Genomic DNA, 22,773 nt, shown 5'->3' on the forward strand with positions numbered 1-22,773 from the left:
ACCTGGAGTCCCAGACCCAGACCTGAAAGCTTCAAAAATTGTTTGGGAGTAATACATACACAGGAGACGCAAGTACCTGCTTAAAATACTCATAAGCCTGTAACAATACTAACTGACTAAACTGCTTCTAGTGCACAGAATGCTGACAATTGGCCATTAATTCCTAGAACTATTTTCTAACCAAGGACCTAATTCAGATCTTATCGCAGCAGCAAATTTGTCATCTAATGGGTAAAACCATGTGCACTGCAGGTGAGGTAGATTTAACATGTGCAGAGAGAGTTAAGGGCCCCACACACTACCCGATCCCCACCGATGCATACACACTTGCCGATGCGGCCGGGACAGGCAGCGGCGTCCAGGGGGGGAAGGGGGGTAACGACGGGCATCTGCAGCATGGCTGTCATTGACGAGGACCTCCCTCGTCCGTACATGTTCGGATGAGGTTGTTAATGATGTGCGGGAGCGCGCATCGTTAACGTCATTTAGTGTACACACTGGACGAGATTGTGAAAGATCTTGCTCAGATCAGCCATTCCGAGCGAGATCTTTCAATATCTTGTCTAGTGTGTATGGGGCTTGAGATCTGGGTGGGGTGTGTTCAAACTGAAATCTAAATTGCAGTGTAAAAATAGGATTTTGGTACTTACCAGATAAATCCTTTTCTTTGAATCCATAGGGGGCACTGGAGTACTCTTGGGGATATGGACGGCTTCCACAGGAAGTAGGCACTGAATAAATTAATTTTGGAACTATACCTCCCCTCCATATCCCTGAGTACCTCAGTGTTTTTTACTGAGCCGAACAGGAGCGATAGAGAGGTTGACAATGGAGCATTACATATAACATAACGGACAACAATAAAGTTGACCCAACATTACTGAGAACTAAACAGTTGACACCATAACTTGTTAATCTGAACCAGTCGGTGAAAGTGTGTTACCATAAGATCTACTGAACCTACCCCAAACCAGGTAAACTGCTCTGGGTGGGCGTCCAGTGCCCCCTATGGATTCAAAGAAAAGGATTTATCTGGTAAGTACCAAAATCCTATTTTCTTTTTCATCCACTAGGGGTCACTGGAGTACTCTTGGGACGTACCAAAGTTTCCCCCGCGGGCGGGAGAGCTGTTTGGCACCTGTAACACTAGGCGGCCAAAGCTAGATGCTGATGCCGCAAACGTATCAAACTTGTAGAGGCGCACAAACGTGTGCACCGAAGACCATGTAGCCGCCCGGCAAAGCTGTGTCGTAGAAGCTCCACGACTCGCTGACCATGATGTTCCCACAGCACGTGTGGAATGAGCGGTTATCGATGCAGGCGGCTGTAACCTAGCATGAAGGTAAGTCTGACGTATGGTCACTTTAATCCAACTGGATAAGGTTTGCCTAGAAGCTGGCCAACCCATCTTGGCAGCATCATAGAGAGCAAACAACGTATCCGTCTTACGAACGGTCGACGTTCGGGATACATAAATGCGTAATGCGCGTACCACATCCAACCTACCAGAGTCTCCTGTTAACATAGGAACTACTATTGGTTGATTGATGTGAAAAGATGACACAACCTTTGGTAGAAAAGCAGAATTCGCTCGGAATTCCGCTCTGTCATCATGAAACACTAAATACGGTGGTTTGCACGACAAAGCACCCAATCTGAAACACGCCTTGTTGACGCTAAGGCTAAAAGAAACATTATTTTCCCAAGTGAGAAATTTTATATCCACTTGTTGTAAGGGTTCATAATAAAAAGACTAACAAATCTAAAAACCAGATTCAAGTCTTATGGCGCAGTAGGTAGAGTGAATGGAGGCTGAACTCTGAGGACACCCTGCATAAAAGGTGTAAACCGACGGCAATAGGGCCAATCTACTATGAAAATAAATGGACAACGCCGATATCCGCACTTTTAGTGTGGATAAACTCAGACCTCTATCTAACCTAGGCACGCCAAATTCTGTAATAATGAGCTGCCGTAACCGGCTTCCTAGCTCGTAACATGGTTGGAATACCCGATTCTGGAATGCCCTCTCTTCTTAAGAGGGCTGTCTCAACAGCCACCCCGTCAAACGCGGCCGCGCTAAATCGGGTAAAAGGAACGGACCCTGCTGTAACAGGTCAGAACGTAGTGGGAGCGGCCAAAGACCGACTGCGAGTAGACCGCGGAGATCCGAGAACCAAGCTCTCCGAGGCCAAAGAGGCGCCACTAGTATAACTGTGACGGACTCTCCTTTGATCCGTTTTAGCCACAGAGGGAGCAGCGGAAACGGTGGAAATAGATACGCGAGGCTGTATGGCCACGCGATTGTGAGAGCATCCACCGCCACTGCCTTTGGATCTCTCGTTCTGGACACGACCTAGGGCGTTTGATGATTGTGGCGAGATGCCATCAGGTCCACCTGCGGGTAACTCCACTTCTGGACCAGCATGTGAAATACTTCTGGATTTAATGCCCATTCTCCTGGATGAAAATTCAGACGGCTGAGATAATCCGCCTCCCAGTTGTCCACTCCCGGAATGACTACTGCCGACAATATCATTTGGTGATACTCGGCCCAATAGAGGATTCAAGCTACAGATGTGACTGCTTACATCTTTGCTTTTTTTTTTTTTTTTTTTTTACAAATTTGGCACAACATGCAAAACACAGCTAAACTGTTTTTCATGAGAAGTGAGTGGATGAATTTTAAAATTTTTGTTTGCCATAAAAGAATATGTATAAAGTAACATATTAAGGCAGCAAATTAAGAAAAAAAACCACAAGACATGACTAAATCTCTGAGTATATAGCATGCAAAACCGTGCCATACATGACGGGACACAGCAAAGATGCACGTGGACACATCTGCCATTGCCATACGGTTTTTCGTTCCTCCTTGTTTGTTGATGTATGCGACTGCTGTCGCATTGTCTGACTGCACCTGAACAGCCTGAGCCTGCAGCCTGTGCACTGCTTATAGTAGCGCATTGTAAATTGCCCGGAGTTCCAGGACATTTATAGACAGCAATCTTTCGTGATCCGCCCAGAGACCCTGGAGCTGATAATTTTGAACTACAGCTCCCCAACCTCTGAGACTTGCATCCGCCGTGAGAATTATCCAATTCCAGGCACCGAACCGTTTCCTGCGGTTAGATTCTGTACTTTGAGCCACCAGAGTAGAGACTCTCTGGCCCTTGGAGACAACCTCACTTCTGCAGTAAATCTGCAGATGCGAGCCCGACCACTGTGCGAACACATCCAATTGAAAAGGACGTGAGTGAAGTCCTCCGAACTGAAGCGCTTCGAAAGCCGCCACCATTGTCTAATAGGCGAATGCACAAGTGAACCGAGACTGTGCGTGGCTTGAGCACTAATTGTACCAGATGACGAATGACCTGTACTTTCTGTTCGGGTATGTAAATTCTTTGATTTACCGTATTGAGAATCATACCTAGGAATTGAAGTCTTTGAGACGGAATCATTCAGGAATTCGCGTAGACAATGGTAGGAAATCAGATTTTCCTCCCCACTTGGTCTGCGATCTATCTCGTTTGGAATCCGACTCCGCCTGTTAGGAACGTAGCCAAAGTGGACGTTATGCGCTACTAGCGAAGCTGAAAACGCAAGAACCAACTGCCAACGTCCAAAGAAGCTGTAGGCAGCAAGAAGTGTAAGGTGGTCTTTATTTAGGGCAAACCTGAACTGGAATGCCCTGCCACTACAGCCTTGTTACCTCAAACCCTTACCAAAGCAGGGCGAAGCAACAGCCCTACTGCTGTGTAGGGTATACTCCGATATGTAGTAAAACACCCAATAAATGCAATTGTCTCTGATTGGAAATTGTTCAGCCTTCGCTGAGAACCTGACGTACTGGCCTGGTGCTATGAGGGCTGGCGGCAAATCGACCGCAACAATGTAACTGAAACTGTCTGTGCAGTCTTTACGCAGAGTACTAACCACTATACGATCACGGCAACTTAAACGAGCCAGGTAGGAGACGAACCTACAATCTTGTTATGCATAGTCAGATGCGTTATACATTGCGCCACTGGCCCAGATTCGTATTTGTCCGACACACTGTGTGACCGACTTTGCAGCGAAGCTGCTTGTTTGATTATGCATAAATGCATATAGCAGAGGATAGTTTCAATCTGCCTACCTCTGGGTTATGGGCCCAGCATGCTTCCATTGCAGTACTCTGCTGCACATGTAAGTGCAAGAGATCATGTACTCCAACCAGTAAGTACACCACGGAAGTAACGTGTGTATAAACCTGCATTACCGTGCATGTGGTTACCAGCAATAGTGAATCTTCCTGTAGAGTCATGCTGTACAAAAACAATTAATAAATTAAACTCCTAACAACACCCCGCTCCTCCAGAGTCTAAGTGTTGTAGGGCAGCAACTTCCGAGAAAGAACCAGGAAGTAACATTAAAAGAAAAAATTGTCCTACCATGGATTTTTTTTTTTTTTTTTTTTTTTTTTTTTTAAACACCTGTTAAACCAGGATCTGAACCAGTGTCCATGCAAACACAATGTTCACTGTGGCTGGAAAGCCTAACCACTTGGCTACAGAGCCACCTGTAAAAACAATAAGCAAAGCTGCTGCGGTGTGGCCATGTTTTGCAGTGCTCAACAGATAGTGTTAATAAGCACTGAGTGCTGACCAATTATTCTTGCTTACTGCAAAATAGACTTTTAATGTCAGTATATATATATATATATATATATATATATATATATATATATATATACACACACACACACACACACACATATATACACACACATACATTTTTTTTATAATAATATCAAACACAGTGCAACATCCAATTGAGGATACAACCATCATCCACAAACACATGTATGCTAAGCCATATGGAAGCATTTCCAATGTACTCACTGAGGAAACCCATGGCCAATTATGTACTGAGACTGTTAACACTATCTGGTGTATAGACAGTAGTTGAACCCAGGATTCGAACCAATGACCCTGCAAGCAGCATCTACACTGTTGGCGGGAAGGCTAACCAGTAGGCTACAGAGTCTCCCTGATACACAGGTATAACACATTTTTATAAGTCTGAAACTAAATGTGACCTCGCACAGGCTTAAAACCTGAGATGACTGCTGCTTGACCACAGCTTAGTTAATGGGCCCTTCTAGTGGCCGGCGCCGGGAGCGCGCTCTGGAAAGCTATCCTGACTGTAAAACCTATGGTAGGTTTATATTGATAGTGTAAGGCCAAACTGAGCTATTTTTAACAGTTTAAACCAGCATGTATTAGTATGCAATCTAGTTGGATCACCAGTTTCCCCCAGATGGCAAAACAGTATGCAACCCTGCTTAGCTTCCAAGCTCAGATGAGTTTGGGCGTATCCAGTGTGGTGTGGCTGTAGATTAAAAATACCTACAGCACCTTGTACTCCCAGGTGGCTAATCAGGCCCAGCACTGCTTAGCTTCCAAAATCAGATGAGATTGGGCGTATCCAGTGTGGTGTGGCCAAGTGAATTAAGCCAAAGCTGCTGCAGGTGAGTGAACTCACATGGCTCCACTGATACTGTTTTATAAGCACCATGTGATGACCAATTGTTATAACATATCTTACTTTACAACAAATGAACAAAGCCAGTATTTGGCTGCCACAACCATGATTCAGATTTGCAGTCTTTAGGATAATATCATTATAAACAGTTATGATATAAATAATTATGTATATCCATGTTTTAGACATGGCAGGGAAACTGCTTATTAGTAATTGCTGGTGTCTTACTCATGCAGACGGACAATACTCAAAACAAAAACAAAGACAGACAACTTGCACGACTCAGTAAATAGCACTAAGGTGTCTCTATAAATATATATCTGGCCAAGTGCAGTGCACGCCAGCCATATGCCTGCTCCCAAATTCCCCTTAACACCCCTGCGCCTTCAATGGAGGAGAGATGTAACACAGGAAATTCTGGAAATACAACAGGAAACATGGTTAATCTTGTTTTAACAAAGACTTCATAGCCTTTTGTAATACATATGCAGCGCTGCTGTATTCCCTTATCAATAAGAGTTGAATCATGAGATTTTATCCAGTGACCCTGACATTTCTGTGTGCAGGGAACATCACTGTGGCAGCAAAGTTACTCACTAGGCTAAGAAACCTGCCTTTTGACTCTCATTTGTGTGTCCCCCCATGCTCCGTATACCGTTCTCTCTACACGGAGCCGGGCTATGGTGGAGAGGGAGCCCGAAGCGGCATCGAGGGCCTGGGCCACACACACACACACAGACAGTATCACAGTGGGGCGGCAGCGTGAGCTGACCGCCCCGTTCAACATACCTGGACCCTGTGGTGAGGGCTATGACGGGGCTTCTCTGTAAGTTCCGTCCAGCCTTTACTGCAGGTTTTAGTCCTGCAGGTGGTAGTGAGGGAGCTCTTTTTAGAGAGGTCCGACACCCACAGCTGCTAAAGCAGCCTTCACTTATCCCGGACCCACGCCTATTGGAAGGGGGGAAGGGATGTGGTAAATCGTTGAAAAAAGAAAAACTTAGAAAAAAATCCAATGAAATGTGGACCTCTGTGGCAGCAAAGCCACAAGCCTACTAACTGTGTCGAGCACAGAAAAAACACTGAGGTACTCAGGGATATGGAGGGGAGGTATAGTTCCAAAATTAATTTATTCAGTGCCTACTTCCTGTGGAAGCCGTCCATATCCCCAAGAGTACTCCAGTGACCCCTAGTGGATGAAAAAGAAAATAAAGCAGCCAGTATTTACCCTGCACAGAAACAAAATAACCCTCCCAAATCTAACTCTCTCTGCACATGTTATATCTGCCACTCCCCCCTGCAGTGCGCACGGTTTTGCCCAACTGCTAACAAATTTGCTGCTGCGATCAGGTCTGAATTAGGCCCCAAGTGTAAATAACCAGTTTGTGCTTTGCAGTATTGCTTTTATAATTTTCTTTTATTGTGTCAACCAGTCGGTACCAAATTGTAATTATTTAAAATAGATTTTATACCACTTTTACACCTAAAACGCGGGTCGCAGCCGGGAGACTGACACAGGTGCTGCGACCCGCGTCAGACCCCTTTCCTTCTGCAGGCAACCCTGGCATATTGCCGGGTATGTGAAGTTACCAGTGACGCGGCACTGGGAGATCACATGATCTCCCAGCACCGCCCTTCCATACACTGAACGGGAGCCGCGTCGCATCGACCTGGCTTCCGTTTACACAGCACAGCTTGCCGGGTTGAACCCGTGTTCAACCCTGCAAGCTCCCCTAGTTGGAATACCGGGTCACTCGACCCGGATTATTCCAACTCGGCCCTTTTACACCAACATGGGTTATATGCTGGTTGGTGTAAGATTAAAAACTGATATTCTTTATTTAAAAAAAAAAAAAAAAAAAAAACTATCTTGAGCACCCTTCATTTTTGTTTCTTTTACCTTGTTAATCTTTCGGGAGCTGAGTGGTCTCCCTTGTAGCGGCAGCTAGAGCCACAGGTGTCAGTTTTAAAATCTATTTACGAAACTATCAGCGCCAGATAATTTTGTTTTATGAGTTACAGGTGGCCGCCATTTCTAAAAGGAAGCGAGTAACAGGAAAAAAATATTTGTGTTTGTAAATTATTGACTTACAGGTATACATCATTCAACATGTTAGAGGAACATCTCGCACGTCGAAGGCGCGCGCTCCTGAAAAGGGGGAGTGGTCTATGCAAAAAGGGGCATGGCTGCGATCGCGAGCCACACACCCGTTGTCAGTCACTGTGGGGGCATCCACAGCACTCTATGCGCTGCTGGCATGCCCCCAGCCCCTCTGTCATCCATGAATTGGCGCTGCGTTTATTCACCGCAGAGCTGCTAGTAATAGGGAGGCTTCCAAGCCCTCCCCCCACTCCCCACAGGACACTGCGGCCCGTGGGTGGGACAGCCCCAAAAAACGGGACTGTCATGCAAGATAAAGTACCAACCAACCAGCTCCTAACTGTCATTTTGCGAACCGTCTGTAACATGACAGTTAGGAGATGATTAACTCTTACTTTATCTCTCCCCAAGGTTTAGTACATGGAGCCCTTAGTCACTCGCTCCTGTGGCAATCAGTTTACTTTACCTACAGAGGACTTTAGCATCATTGGATACAATTTTACTTAGGGTCGGTCTCACTCGCTGTGCAGCCCCCCCATCTCAGACCACCCAATTCTATTTCCGCAAGTCATCTCCCCCCAATCCCGGAAAGCACACATACTGTATTATACTCCCCAGCAAATGTTGTGAAGGACAGATGGTGTGCATGGCACCCGCAGTAGCAGTTTCTCTCTGTATTTGCGTTGCTATCATCAATATAGAACCTTGTTACACTATTACACAGCTATTTCCTCTGCTGACGTCAATGAGAGAATATCAGACAAAACATTGGGTGTGTTCAATCTGATTTAATATTTGTCGAAGCAGCTAAACAGTATCTTAAGAAATCGTTCATTCTCTAACGAATCATATCAGGTACACTTAATAAACCACTTAAACTGACATACAAGTGACTTTATATTATGGAGCCAATTGTGTATGAGAGCTTGATTAATATACAGCTGCATATGACCTGACAATCTTCTTGTATCAATGTGATATGAGCATGACATCACTACTCTGCTACAGGGTGACCCTGCTCCTTCCCCTATATAACTCTCAGTCTGTGGCTTCCTGCTGCCTCCATTCCCCTCCTCACATCATGTCACTGCCCCTGTCACATGCAGCCCTGTCCTCACTGACACATCACTCATCTCCTGATATACTCTGTGCTGCTGGGGGACCCTGCTCCTTCCCCTATATAACTCTCAGTCTGTGGCTTCCTGCTGCCTCCATTCCCCTCCTCACATCATGTCACTGCCCCTGTCACATGCAGCCCTGTCCTCACTGACACATCACTCATCTCCTGATATACTCTGTGCTGCTGGGGACCCTGCAGCTCCCACTATATAACGCTCAGTCTGTGACTTCCTGCTGACTCCATTCCCCTCCTCACATCATGTCTCTGCCCCTGTCACATGCAGCCCTGTCATCACTGACATATCATGCATGTCCTGATATACTCTGTGCTGCTGGGGACTCTGCTCCTTCCACTATATAACTCTCAGTCTGTGGTTTCCTGCTGCCTCCATTCCCCTCCTCACATCATGTCACTGCCCCTGTCACATGCAGCCCTGTCCTCACTGACACATCACTCATCTCCTGATATACTCTGTGCTGCTGGGGACCCTGCTCTTTCCGCAATGTAACTCTCAGTCTGTGGCTTCCCGCTGCCTCCATTCTCCTCCTCAGATTAGGTCACTGCCCCTGTCACATGCAGCCCTGTCCTCACTGACACATCATTCATCTCCAGGTATACTCTGTGCTGCTGGGGATCCTGCTCCTCCCACTATATAACTCTCAGTCTGTGGCTTCCTGCTGGCTCCATTCCCCTCCTCACATCATGTCACTGCCCCTGTCACATGCAGCCCTGTCCTCACTAACACATCACTCATCTCCTGATATACTCTGTGCTGCTGGGGACCCAGCTCCTCCCACTATATAACTCTCAGTCTGTGGCTTCCTGCTGCCTCCATTCCCCTCCTCACATCATGTCACTGCCCCTGTCACATGCAGCCCTGTCCTCACTGACACATCACTCATCTCCTGATATACTCTGTGCTGCTGGGGACCCTGCTCCTCCCACTATATAACTCTCAGTCTGTGGCTTCCAGCTGCCTCCATTCTCCTCCTCAGATTAGGTCACTGCCCCTGTCACGAGCAACCCTGTCCTCAGTAAAACAGCTCTCTTCTCCTGACTTAAGGTGGGTACACACGGAGAGATCTGACTAGATTGCTTAGAAATGAAGCACGGATCTCTACGTGCGTTGCTATCGCTGACTCTAGATTTGGCATGTATGCATGCCAAATCTAGTTATCGCTCATTTCACCGCTGGGTGAAATGAGCGGACCCCCTGCCCCACCTCCCTCGCTCAGCACACGTTGCGGGGGAGAGATGTGCGCTGAGCGGTTTGTGCTAGATCGCTCAACACACATCTCCCCCGTGTGTACGGGGCTATACTCTGTACTGCTGTGAACATTCTGATGATCTGATAAATGGGGCAGACATGATTAGCAGGAGATAAAGATGACTTAAATAGGTGTTGATACCACAGTTAGGGGTCTATTTACTAAACCTCAGATGGAGATGAAGTGGATGGAATTAAAGTACCAGCCAATCAGCTCCTGTCATTTTTCAAACCCAGCCTGTGACATGGCAGTTAGAAGCTGATTGGCTGGTACTTTATCTCCATCTACGGCTTAGTAAATAGACCCCTTAGTCAAAACACACCCTGCAATGAATACAAATCCTGTGCCCGCTTCTCATTTATCAAAGCAGCCTTTCCAGAACGCACCCTCCTCGTCTTCCAGTGTACGCTGGGTGCAGGAGAACGACCCCTCATATCACTACATAATAACTGAAAATTAGGCACATTCCCATTCAGAGGAAACATATTAAACCCCAGACCGTCAGATCAGACCGCCAAACATCCAATCAAAGATATAAATCCCTGATATAGTAAGAAGATCTAACCCTTGAGCAATTGCCGTGGCGCTATTTCTCTACGCTACTTAGAGCTTGTGAGACGGTCGCTAAATATTCACTGGCACATTGCCGCATAATAATCATCAGATGATAGGGTGGAGCAGTAATCACGGGATGCGGATGGTCATATGACTGATACCGGAATCCCGACACCGGTACACCGACCGCCAACTTCCCAAAGGTAAGTATAAGGGTCACTGTTAGGGGCAAGGGGGAGGGGGGGGGGGGGGTTAGAGTTAGGCACTATGGGGGTAGCTGCCACCCCCTGAGTCGTAGCCCTAGCCACCATTCCCCGAATCTTAACCTTAGCCGCCACCCAAGGCAGGTTAGGGTAGTGGACAGTGGAGGGGTAAAATAATTACCAACGCGTTTAGTCTATGCAGACTTCATCAAGGGCCCCTTGATGAAGTCTGCATAGATGAAACGCGTTGAAAATTGCCTACTGACCTCCTACATTACAGATAAGCTACCTCTAGATTCTTTTATATGTTGTTCCTATTTTTTTTTTTTTTATAACTTTCTATAAATGGTCTATAATTTTTACATTGTACATTTTTATGTACATAGTTATAAATATCTTTTTAAATATGTACATGTAAATCTATTTTTTGTAAACATAAAATATCTATGTTATAATTTCACTTGGACTATCTGAACCACTTTTTAACCTATCTTCCATGACCTTAATATTTTCTTGCTATAAACTTGACACAACCAGTCGCTGATCCCTCTCTTCACCGGTTTTATATTGCATATATAATTAAAAGTCAGACCTGCTCAATGTGTCCCACTCCTCTCTCCGTCTTGGTGAAGGGATGCAGGGAGTGTGCACGTCACTAGCAGCTAGGGGGCGCCGAACCCTGCATTGGAACAGAACACAGAACAAACTTCTTAGCTGTGTATTCCTGACAGGACAGCAGCGAATCAGGAAGCCCTGTGTGAGATGTGGAACAGGCTGGTTAGTGTGACCCTATTTAAACCAGTGGCATAGTTTGACAAATCAGAACCTTGGAGAAAGTTAAAAAAATACCAACATCAGCTTCTAAGGGGGGGGGGAATTCAAATAGTTTTTCCCCCCACATCGGCCACTAGATGGCACCCGACAGAGCAGTTCAATTGTTGCTCCATTCAGACATGTTTAGCAATGGCTTTAGACGGGTTTAGCTGCTTTACATGGCTGTTTGGCGTAGCAGGCGTGAAAAACATTTGAATAGCGCCCCTCGATCTCCTGTCACTTTAGATGGGAGATGGGGCAAGCAGAAACAATTGAATTGTCCCCTAAGCAACATTTTTTTTTTTTAAACACAGCCAGTTACATAGCGGTTAGATTTTCTCTCTCCGCAAGGTTGAAACATCCCTCTCGTCTTCATTACCATTGTTAGACGTGTCATATGACAATACACAATACTGCCAGAGGAAACGTTTCCACCACTCACAGCCCTTTTATATATCGATTTAGATGCCTACATGGGATCGTATCTAACAAACACTTCGTATCTAACAAACACACAATCTGATGTTCTTGGAATTGGATGTATCATCATCATCACTGCATAATTCTAAAGCGCCACTAATTCCACAGTGCTGGAGAGTCCGCATACTGGGTACATGCCTGAATACTAAAGTAAACTTAAAAAACAAGCAATAAGTTGCCATCTTTACACTGCCTTTGTGAAGATAAAATCCATTTAAAAGTATAAATTAGCCTTGTTACATTATCCACAACACAAAAGTACATAACCAATCAGAAAACTGCAGAAAGCGATAACACAGCATCATCCACAGCGCCCCCTGCTGTCCGCACTGCGGTAACTGTAGGTAAAGAATGGATCCTAAGATTTATGGCAATTAAGTAAATAAGCAATTAAGTAAAGCAAGCGTGAAGTGTTTATTGCTGTACTGAAACAGAAATCTGCTCCGGTCACTGTGTCCAGACAGAGTGTAAATCAAAGCAGAAGGTGGCCTCCCCTGTATAAGAATCCTGTGGTATAAATACAACACATACACCAGAGGCAAGCATGCGCCACTAATGTACACAACCTGGCCTGCAGCAGTGCCCTGCCAGCCCACAAGGGGGCGCAGGTCAGAAAGCGGAAACTCACTGGAGGCAGCCGTGTTGTGGGGTGGTATTCAGAATGCCGGCCGTTGGGATCCCAGCGCTCAGTATACCCCGACACCTACCATACAGACAACTATTCTCCCTCTTGGGGGTCCACGACCCCCCTGGAGGGAGAATAAATAGTGTGGCGCGGATGCCCGCAGCGTGGCGTGCGCAGTGAGCCCACAAGGGGCTCATTTGCGCTGGCCCAGCTGTCGGTATGCCGGCGGTCGGGATCCCAGCGCCGGTATGCTGGCCGCTGAGATCCCGTCCGCCGGCATACCATACTACACCCGTGTTGTGGCCTGTACCATTAATCATGAGAATGCCACCTTTAAAGTCAGAAAACAGTGGCATGACTGAGGCAGAACATACCATAGGGTAAATACACGTAAGGCTCACTAGTCACACGCTGAATGCAACTTACCTGACACTTCACTAGGGTTCTCTGATCCCTATGATGTAAACACGAGCCTTTACACAGTGAATGTCAGCTGGCTTGTACTGTGGCCGATTTCTTCATAGGGTTCAATTACCACAATCTGATAGGTCAGCTTAGCAGTGATCGGTATCCGGTCTCTAGGTCGACAGTGTCTCGGTTGACCACTATTGGTTGACAGTAGCTAGGACAGGGTCTCTAGGTCGACATGCTCTAGGTCGATAGGTCAAAAGATCCACATGCGTTTTTCACATTTCTTTTCTTTTTTTGAACTTTTTCATACTTTACGATCCACGTGGACTACGATTGGGAACGGTAACGAAGCGAGCCACGCGAGGGGACGCGGTGCACTAATTGGGGTTCCCGGTCACTGTACTGCGAAAACGCCACAAAAAAAAAAAAAGATAAAACATTTCATGTTGACCTTTTGACCTGTCGACCTAGACCATGTCGACCTAGTTACTGTCGACCAATAGTGGTTGACCTAGACACGGTCACCCCAGTGATCACAGCTGAGATATGAAGCCCCAGTGTGTTGAGTCTTTGTGAAGGAACAGGGGGCATTCTCCTGGTTATATTAGGTTATATCTGAAGCCACTATGTGAGGCTAATTAGTACATTCTAACCCAAAACGTTCAAATTGCACAATGATTTTATTCTGACACTTTCCTATAATAAAAAAAAAAAAAAACAAGTATAGCTGTGCAATGCCAGAGGCCATCATATCGCTAGTCATGTTTCCAGACGTCAATGCAGACGCCGAACTCCCGGCGCCACAGGCTTCCCTCCCATTATGGGTGTCCACGACACCTATAGAGGGAGAATAAATCCGCAGCGAGCCCGCAAGGGGCTTGCTAGCGCTACCCGTGGTAGGAATCCCGCTGTCTGTATACTGACGGCCGGGATCCAGACCGCCGGGTTTACATACTGATCCCCTGTGCAATAGTTATACAGACTGTGCATGCATCATAGATTGTAAATCTATTGTATATTTCCATTTGTGTAGCTAATCCATCACTGTCTAATCCTAACCCTACCCTTCTCCCTGGTGCCTATTCCTCACTGTGCACCTAGTGTCTAATCCTAACCATTCTCTCCTGTATCCTAACCCTACCCTTCTCCCTGGTGCCTATTCCTCACTGTGCACCTAGTGTCTAATCCTAACCGTCCTCTCCTGTATCCTAACCCTACCCTTCTCCCTGGTGCCTAATCCTCACTGTCCACCTGGTGTCTAATCCTAACCGTCCTCTCCTGTATCCTAACCCTACCCTTCTCCCTGGTGCCTAATCCTCACTGTCCACCTGGTGTCTAATCCTAACCGTCCTCTCCTGTAACCTAACCCTACCCTTCTCCCTGGTGCCTAATACTCACTGTGCACCTGGTGTCTAATCCTAACCGTCCTCTCCTGTATCCTAACCCTACCCTTCTCCCTGGTGCCTAATCCTCACTGTGCACCTGGTGTCTAATCCTAACCGTCCTCTCCTGTAACCTAACCCTACCCTTCTCCCTGGTGCCTAATCCTCACTGTCCACCTGGTGTCTAATCCTAACCGTCCTCTCCTGTATCCTAACCCTACCCTTCTCCCTGGTGCCTAATCCTCACTGTCCACCTGGTGTCTAATCCTAACCCTACCCTTCTCCCTGGTGCCTAATCCTCACTGTCCACCTGGTGTCTAATCCTAACCGTCCTCTCCTGTATCCTAACCCTACCCTTCTCCCTGGTGCCTAATCCTCACTGTCCACCTAGTGTCTAATCCTAACCGTCCTCTCCTGTATCCTAACCCTACCCTTCTCCCTGGTGCCTAATCCTCACTGTCCACCTAGTGTCTAATCCTAACCGTCCTCGCCTGAATCCTAACCCTACCCTTTTCCCTGGTGCCTAATCCTCACTGTCCACCTAGTGTCTAATCCTAACCCTACCTTTCTCCATGGTGCCTAATTCCTCACTGTCCACCTAGTGCCTAATCCTCACTGTCCACCTAGTGTCTAATCCTAACCGTCCTCTCCTGTATCCTAAACCTACCCTTCTCCCTGGTGCCTAATCCTCCCTGTCCACCTAGTGTCTAATCCTAGCCATCCTCTCCTGTATCCTAACCCTACCCTTCTCCCTGGTGCCTAATCCTCACTGTGCACCTGGTGTCTAATCCTAACCGTCCTCTCCTGTATCCTAACCCTACCCTTCTCCCTGGTGTCTAATCCTAACCATCCTCTCCTGTATCCTAACTTTACCCTTCTCCCTGGTGCCTAATCCTCACTGTGCACCTAGTGTCTAATCCTAACCGTCCTCTCCTGTAACCTAACCCTACCCTTTCTCCCTGGTGCCTAATCCTCACTGTCCACCTGGTGTCTAATCCTAACCGTCCCCTCCTGTATGCTAACCCTACCCTTCTCCCTGGTGCCTAATCCTCACTGTCCACCTAGTGTCTAATCCTAGCCATCCTCTCCTGTATCCTAACCCTACCCTTCTCCCTGGTGCCTAATCCTCCCTGTCCACCTGGTGTCTAATCCTAACCGTCCTCTCCTGTATCCTAACCCTACCCTTCTCCCTGGTGCCTAATCCTCACTGTGCACCTAGTGTCTAATCCTAACCATCCTCTCCTGTATCCTAACCCTACCCTTCTCCCTGGTGCCTAATCCTCACTGTCCACCTAGTGTCTAATCCTAACCCTACCTTTCTCCATGGTGCCTAATTCCTCACTGTCCACCTAGTGCCTAATCCTCACTGTCCACCTAGTGTCTAATCCTAACCGTCCTCTCCTGTATCCTAAACCTACCCTTCTCCCTGGTGCCTAATCCTCCCTGTCCACCTAGTGTCTAATCCTAGCCATCCTCTCCTGTATCCTAACCCTACCCTTCTCCCTGGTGCCTAATCCTCACTGTCCACCTAGTGTCTAATCCTAACTGTCCTCTCCTGTATCCTAACCCTACCCTTCTCCCTGGTGCCTAATCCTCACTGTCCACCTGGTGTCTAATCCTAACCGTCCTCTCCTGTATCCTAACCCTACCCTTCTCCCTGGTGCCTAATCCTCACTGTGCACCTAGTGTCTAATCCTAACCGTCCTCGTCTGTATCCTAACCCTACCCTTCTCCCTGGTGCCTAATCCTCACTGTCCACCTGGTGTCTAATCCTAACCGTCCTCTCCTGTATCCTAACCCTACCCTTCTCCCTGGTGCCTAATCCTCACTGTGCACCTAGTGTCTAATCCTAACCATCCTCTCCTGTATCCTAACCCTACCCTTCTCCCTGGTGCCTAATCCTCACTGTCCACCTGGTGTCTAATCCTAACCGTCCTCGCCTGTATCCTAACCCTACCCTTCTCCCTGGTGCCTAATCCTCACTGTCCACCTTAACCCTAACCTTACACTCCTCTGGTCTAACCCTAACAGTCTCCCAGGTGGCTAATCCTCACCATCCACCTGGTGCCTAACCTTAACCGTCCCTTCAGTGCCTAACCCTAAAAATGTTGAAAAATCATGCGTGTCGATCACATCATGTTGACCATTTGATCCTGTCAACCTTTTTCCCCAACGTGGAACCTATGGACTGTCGACCTTTTTGTGTCTATCAGTGTCGACCTAACGGGGGGGGGGAAAGAAGGGGGGGGGGGGGGGGAGAGTGAAAAACTCATGTCGACCTAGAGTCCCTGACAACCTACTTACTGTCGACCAATAGTGGTCGACCTACTTACTGCTGTCAACCTAAAGACCGGATCATTCATATAATATATCTACTATATAAAAGTGAAAGTTTGTCCTTCTATACAAATCCACAGTTTACAAGCGAAGATCGTGAAATATACGTTATGGTAAGAACTTACCGTTGATAACGTGATTTCTCTTATGTCCACAGGTATCCACAGAATAACATTGGGATATTGTCGAGCGACAGCGAAAATGACACCAACACGGTCACGAGCTTTCTGGCCTCCCAGGATGCATTGGGGCCTTCACCATATAGTCCCGCCCACTGACTCAGTCAAATAAGTTCTTTTCACAGCGATTTTAGGCAGTAACATCAGGTAGAGACCTGTTTAGGCGATAAGAACACACATGCACACCCTTCCATACAAGAAGGAACAGGTTTTAGTGATTGTCTAGATCCTCAAATCAGATGCGTCAGGGTGGGATCCCTGTGGACATAAGAGAAATCACGTTATCAACGGTAACTTCTTACCATAACGTATATTTCTCTGGCTGGGTCCACAGGATTATCCACAGGATAACATTGGGATTCCCAAAGCCATTTTGGTGGTGGGGACGCTCCAGATTGCACAGGAGGACCTTTCGCCCGAAGTCTGCGTCATGAGAGGCAAAAGTATCCAAGGCATAATGTCTAATGAATTTGTTTATGGAAGACCATGCGGCTGCCCTACATATCTGTTCTGCTGATGCACCCTGTTGTGCTGCCCAAGAAGGACCTACCTTACGTGTAGAGTGTGCAGAGACATTAGCCGGAATAGGGGGATCTGCATGAGAATAAGCTTCTGATATTACCATTCGGAGCCATCTCGCCAGCGTCTGTTTACTAGCAGGCCATCCTCTTCTATGGAAACCGTAGAGGATGAAGAGAGAATCTGTTTTTCTGATGGCACTAGTACGATCTATGTAGATTCTTAATGCTCGGACTACGTCCAGCGACGCTTCTCCCGCAGAAAGTCCCGATACCTGAAAAGCTGGGACTACAATCTCTTCATTCAGGTGAAACTTTGATACCACCTTTGGAAGATAACTAGATCTCGTTCTGAGAACTGCTCTGTCTGGAAAAAAACTTAGGAAAGGAGACTTACAGGATAATGCTCCTAAATCTGACACTCTTCTGGCTGACGCCATTGCCAGTAAAAAAAGAACTTTAGCCGTTAACCACTTAAGATCTGCTCTCTTAAGTGGTTCAAACAGCGGACCCTGGAGAAATTTAAGAACTAAATTCAAATCCCAGGGAGCTGCAGGAGGAACAAATGGAGGTTGAATATGTAGTACTCCTTGAAAAAATGTACGTACATCCTGTAAATCAGCAATCTTTCGCTGAAACCATACAGTTAACGCTGATACTTGAACCCTCAAGGAAGCAACTTTCAAACCTTTATCCAATCCTGCTTGAAGGAAATCCAAAATCCTGGACACTTTAAGAGATCTCGAATTGAAATTTTTTCCAGTACACCAATGAATATAGGCTTGCCATATTCTATGATACACACGGGCCGAAGAAGGCTTTCTTGCTCTAAGCATAGTTTGGATTACTTGGATTACTAAAATAGAGGTTTCAACAGCCACGCCATCAAAGACAGGCGATCCAGATGACTGTGACAAGGACCCTGCATTAGTAGATCTGGACGTTGAGGGAGCAGTATCGGTGCTTCCACTGACATTCTCAACAGATCTGTGTACCAATGCCTTCTTGGCCAAGCTGGAGCTATTAGAATCATTGCTCCTTTTGATTGTTTTATCTATCTCACTTAATCTGGGTAACAGAGATATTGGAGGGAACAGATATGCCAGCTGAAACCTCCACTCTACTGACAGTGCGTCTACAAGGACCGCTCCTGGGTCCCTTGTTCTCGATCCGTACCTTGGAACTTTGTTGTTTAGACGAGACGCCATAAGGTCTATCTCTGGTAGACCCCATCTGTTCACCAGTGTCTGAAACACTTCTGGGTGTAGTGCCCATTCGGTTTCCTGAATGGTGTGTCGACTGAGAAAATCCGCTTCCCAGTTTAGTACACCCGGGACAAATACTGCTGACAATGCTGGGAGATGGAGTTCTGCCCATCTAAGAATGGGAGTTACTTCCTCCATCAGACTCATGCTGTGAGTACCTCCCTGATGATTGAGGTATGCTACTGCCGTCGCATTGTCTGAGCGAATCTGGATTGGTCTTCCCTGCAGACTGTCCTTTGCCTGAATTAGAGCCAAGTAAATGGCCCTTATTTCTAACAGATTTATCTTCAGGCAACTTTCCCTTGCGGTCCATTTTCCCTGGAACCATAGGCCTCCAAGTACCGCACCCCAGCAATGCAGGCTGGCATCTGTTGTCAGGACTTGCCACTCTTATCCAAAAGGGTCTCCCCTTGTTTAAATGGTCTGTCTGTAGCCACCACGCTAGAGACCTTTTTACGTTTACTGGAAACTTTATCATCTGCTTTTTTATCGTCTGAGGATTTCCGTTCCATTTGGTCAGAATAAGGTGCTGCAATGGTCCGGAATGGAATTATGCATATTCCACCATGTCGAAGGTTGATACCATCAGACCCAACAGTCGCATTGCTGCATGGACTGACATTGTCTGGGCGTGCAACGCTTCCTGAGTCATGACCTGCACCTTGACTATCTTTCCCTGGTAGGAGAACTTTCTGTAGGTCTGAATCCAATATGGCCCCCAAATGAACCATTCGCTGTGACGGATTCAGGGACGACTTTTCCCAATTTCTGAGCCACCCGTGTCTCTGTAAACAAAACTATCGTCTGTTGAAGATGGCTCAACAGTAAATCTTGCGACTGTGCTAAGATTAACAGGTCGTCCAGGTATGGGAATATTCTTATCCCCTGTTTGCGCAGACAAGCTGCCATAACAACCATGATCTTGGTAAACACCCTGGGTGCTGTAGCTAGTCCGTAGGGCAGAGCTTGGAACTGAATGTTCTTGGAGGATGGCAAACCTGAGGTAACACTGATGCGACAGTGCTATAGGCACATGTAGGTAAGCATTCCGTACATCCAGAGATACCATGTAGTCTCCCGGTTCCATAGTCAACATTATGGAGCGTAACGTCTCCATGTGGAACTTTGGGATCCATATGTATCTGTTCAACATTTTCAGATTGAGAATTGGTCGATATGACCCATTTGGTTTCTGGATTAGAAATAGATTGGAGTAAAACCACTGTCCCCTTTGTGATGGAGGTACTGGGACAATCACACCTGACTGCAGTAATTTTTGGACTGCTTCTTGCAGGGCATTGGCCTTCGACTCTATACGAGACGGGCTGGTGCAAAAAAATCTTTGAGGAGGCTGCCTCCTGAATGGGAACCCATACCCCTGAGATACTACCTTCTGCACCCAAGCAGCTGCTGTTGACTGTTGCCATATGCGTGCAAAATGAAGGAGTCGGCCCCCAACCCTGGAATCCTCCAGGCGGAGGCCCGTCTCTTCAGGCTGACGGTTTCTGTTCAGGCTTGGAAGCTGGCTTTTTGCTAGCCCACTGCTTCCTACCCCTGGATTTAAACTGGGGTTGCTTAGGCTCCTCTTTAGCTTTCGCTTTACTTTGCCAACGAAATGTGCGAAATTTTAAACCCTTGGACTTAGGGTTATAGGTAGCCGGAAATCTGACCTTCTTCGATTCAGCCTCTGATTCTAGGATATCCGATAAAGGTTTTCCAAATAATATATTACCGACAAAAGGCAATGCTTCCAATTCTTTCTTGGATTCCGCATCTGCCTTCCAGGTCCGTAGCCAAACTGCTCTGCGAGCGACTACTGTCAAGGCTGAAGCTTTAGAAGCAACTGTACCTACATCAATTGCTGCTTCTTCCAAATACCTGGCAGATTGTCTTAAACGGCAAAAACGATCCACTTGCTCCCTAGTAGGAGACGGGATGTCATTCTCTAGTTCCTCTATCCATTCGCCCATTGCCTTTACTACCCAGGCCGAAGCCATAGCAGGTCTTACCACTGCTCCTACTAGAGAAAATATATTTTTCAAAAGGCTCTCTACCCTTCTGTCTGTGACATCATTTAGTGAGGTAGACGACAATGGTAAAGCAGATTTATGCACGAGTCGCAGTACATGTGCATCTACTTTTGGAGGAACTTCTCTTTTCAAAAAATCCACAGCTGGAAATGGATAATAAGAATCCCATCTTTTAGGAATCTTATATTTTTTACTGGGCGCCGCCCAAGACTCATCCATCATTTCCGTCAGCTCATCTGACGCTGAGAATTCAGCTTTCACTGATTTTGTTCGTTTAAATACAGGTGCTTTAGCTTTTAACATTGTCTTGGCTGGCTCTTCCAACGAGAGAACAGCCTTCACAGCATTAATAAGTTCAGCTACATCTTCTGAACTAAAACTCTGCGACTGATCATCATATGGAGTATTCAAATCTATTGTATCATCATCCGATGTATCATCTTGTGTAGTCTGCCACACAGACGTATCTGTCTTAGTCTTACCTGTCCCTTGGTTGCTTGTAGAGGCTACTGAAACAAAACCATAGGAAGGGAGCTGCATGTATGGGTTCATAGTGTAACCTAACCCTTGAGGTGGTGCTACCGGAGTTAACCTGTCCGCTATTGAAGATAGAGTCTTTGCGAACATATTCCATGGTGGCTCTGTTGGTGGTTGAACCAACTCCTGTTTTTTACTTCGCTGAAAAGCAAAACAGTTTGCACACAAACCCTCATAAGTGACCAATTGATTCATATCAATTATCCCTGACTTACAAGATAAGCATGTTAGGGCTGTAGGAGTGCTTGATAAATTCTCCTCGTCACTTTTGCCGCTCACAGACATGGTAATAATCTGTTACTGACTACACAAATTGTGACTGAAAATCACCCTATATGTCAGTATATAGAGGTGAAATCAATCTGACCACAGTGCACCTGATTTGAGGGTCAGAACAGGACTGACATTACACAGAAAAGTCAGCACACATACTACCAGTCAGTCACATGTTAAAGCATTAGACATTGCCATATGAGAATACAACCTCCATAACAACTTATACATAAGTAGGACAACTGTACTTCTGTTTAAACTGGTTCTTTTTTCAACATAGCATGCAGAAAACACAGTAATATACAGGTCTCATATGCAACAGGTACTAAAAATTAACTATTCATACTAAGAAGTAGAGAGAATTTTTAGTACTGTATACCCTGCCTTCGGAGAGCGGGATACAGGGAGACTCCCCACACTTCCATATCCAAGCAAATGCGCTCGTAAGACGCTGAGTGGATTCAGACGCTACTGATGTACACTACCGCACTTGATACTGATAACGGACACAGTCGCTCACTGACGGACACGGACGCTGATCGGCTTCCACATGTATGCAGACGCAAAGGCCTGCGACTCGGTCTGGGCGGGAACTCTAGTGTACACAACCGCAGCGTCTAAGCTGCGACCGAGTACCCTCGTGGTAGCGTCTGAGCCAGAAGTGAGGTCATTCAGTTCATGAAACGAGAGACGCGCAGAAACTGGCCATGAACTCGGAGGAGGGGCGGCCAGGAGAGCGTCCGAATCCCCCTGTTGACTTAAACTCCCAGGATCACGGCCTCTACCTAGTCCTGGCGCCTATGATCCCAGGAGCATAGCGCTGTCGCACTCGAGATGTTTGGCGCATCAACACACTGTTTGTAGTCTCCACCAAATCAGTGTAGCTGTGTCCTGACCCCTCTAGTAAGAGGACGTCCATAGACTCACAGTCTCCCCATGCTCCGGCCACAGCCTGGTTACGTCTGCTGGACCTGCTAGAACATCAGACACAGACGCCCGTCGAGACAGCACTAATACCCGAAGGTAAGCGTTGTTGCGACCCGGTGGGGAGTTGTTGGAGCGACCCTTTCTAGTATGCGTTTAAGACGCTGTTAAGAGAAGACGCTCAAAAATATAGCAAGTCTATAAAAATAATAAAAGCTTGAGGCTGCTA

The 22,773-nt window shown here is 46.7% G+C and overlaps 1 protein-coding gene across 7 annotated transcripts in view; it reads right to left on the minus strand.

The window, feature by feature from the left end:
• Positions 1 to 22,773, minus strand: part of STK33 (serine/threonine kinase 33) — a 127,582-nt gene that overhangs the window by 54,834 nt on the left and 49,975 nt on the right. For 4 of the 7 annotated variants that reach the window (XM_063944045.1, XM_063944039.1, XM_063944040.1 and 1 more), the window contains exon 2: positions 11,363 to 11,449. The exons of the other annotated variants lie outside the window; for them this stretch is intronic. The gene's annotated coding sequence lies outside the window, so the exon portion shown is untranslated. The remainder of the gene's footprint in view (positions 1 to 11,362; positions 11,450 to 22,773) is intronic. 7 annotated transcript variants of the gene reach the window in all.

This window comes from Pseudophryne corroboree, chromosome 11 (assembly GCF_028390025.1).
Source record: "Pseudophryne corroboree isolate aPseCor3 chromosome 11, aPseCor3.hap2, whole genome shotgun sequence".
NCBI lineage: Eukaryota > Metazoa > Chordata > Amphibia > Anura > Myobatrachidae > Pseudophryne > Pseudophryne corroboree.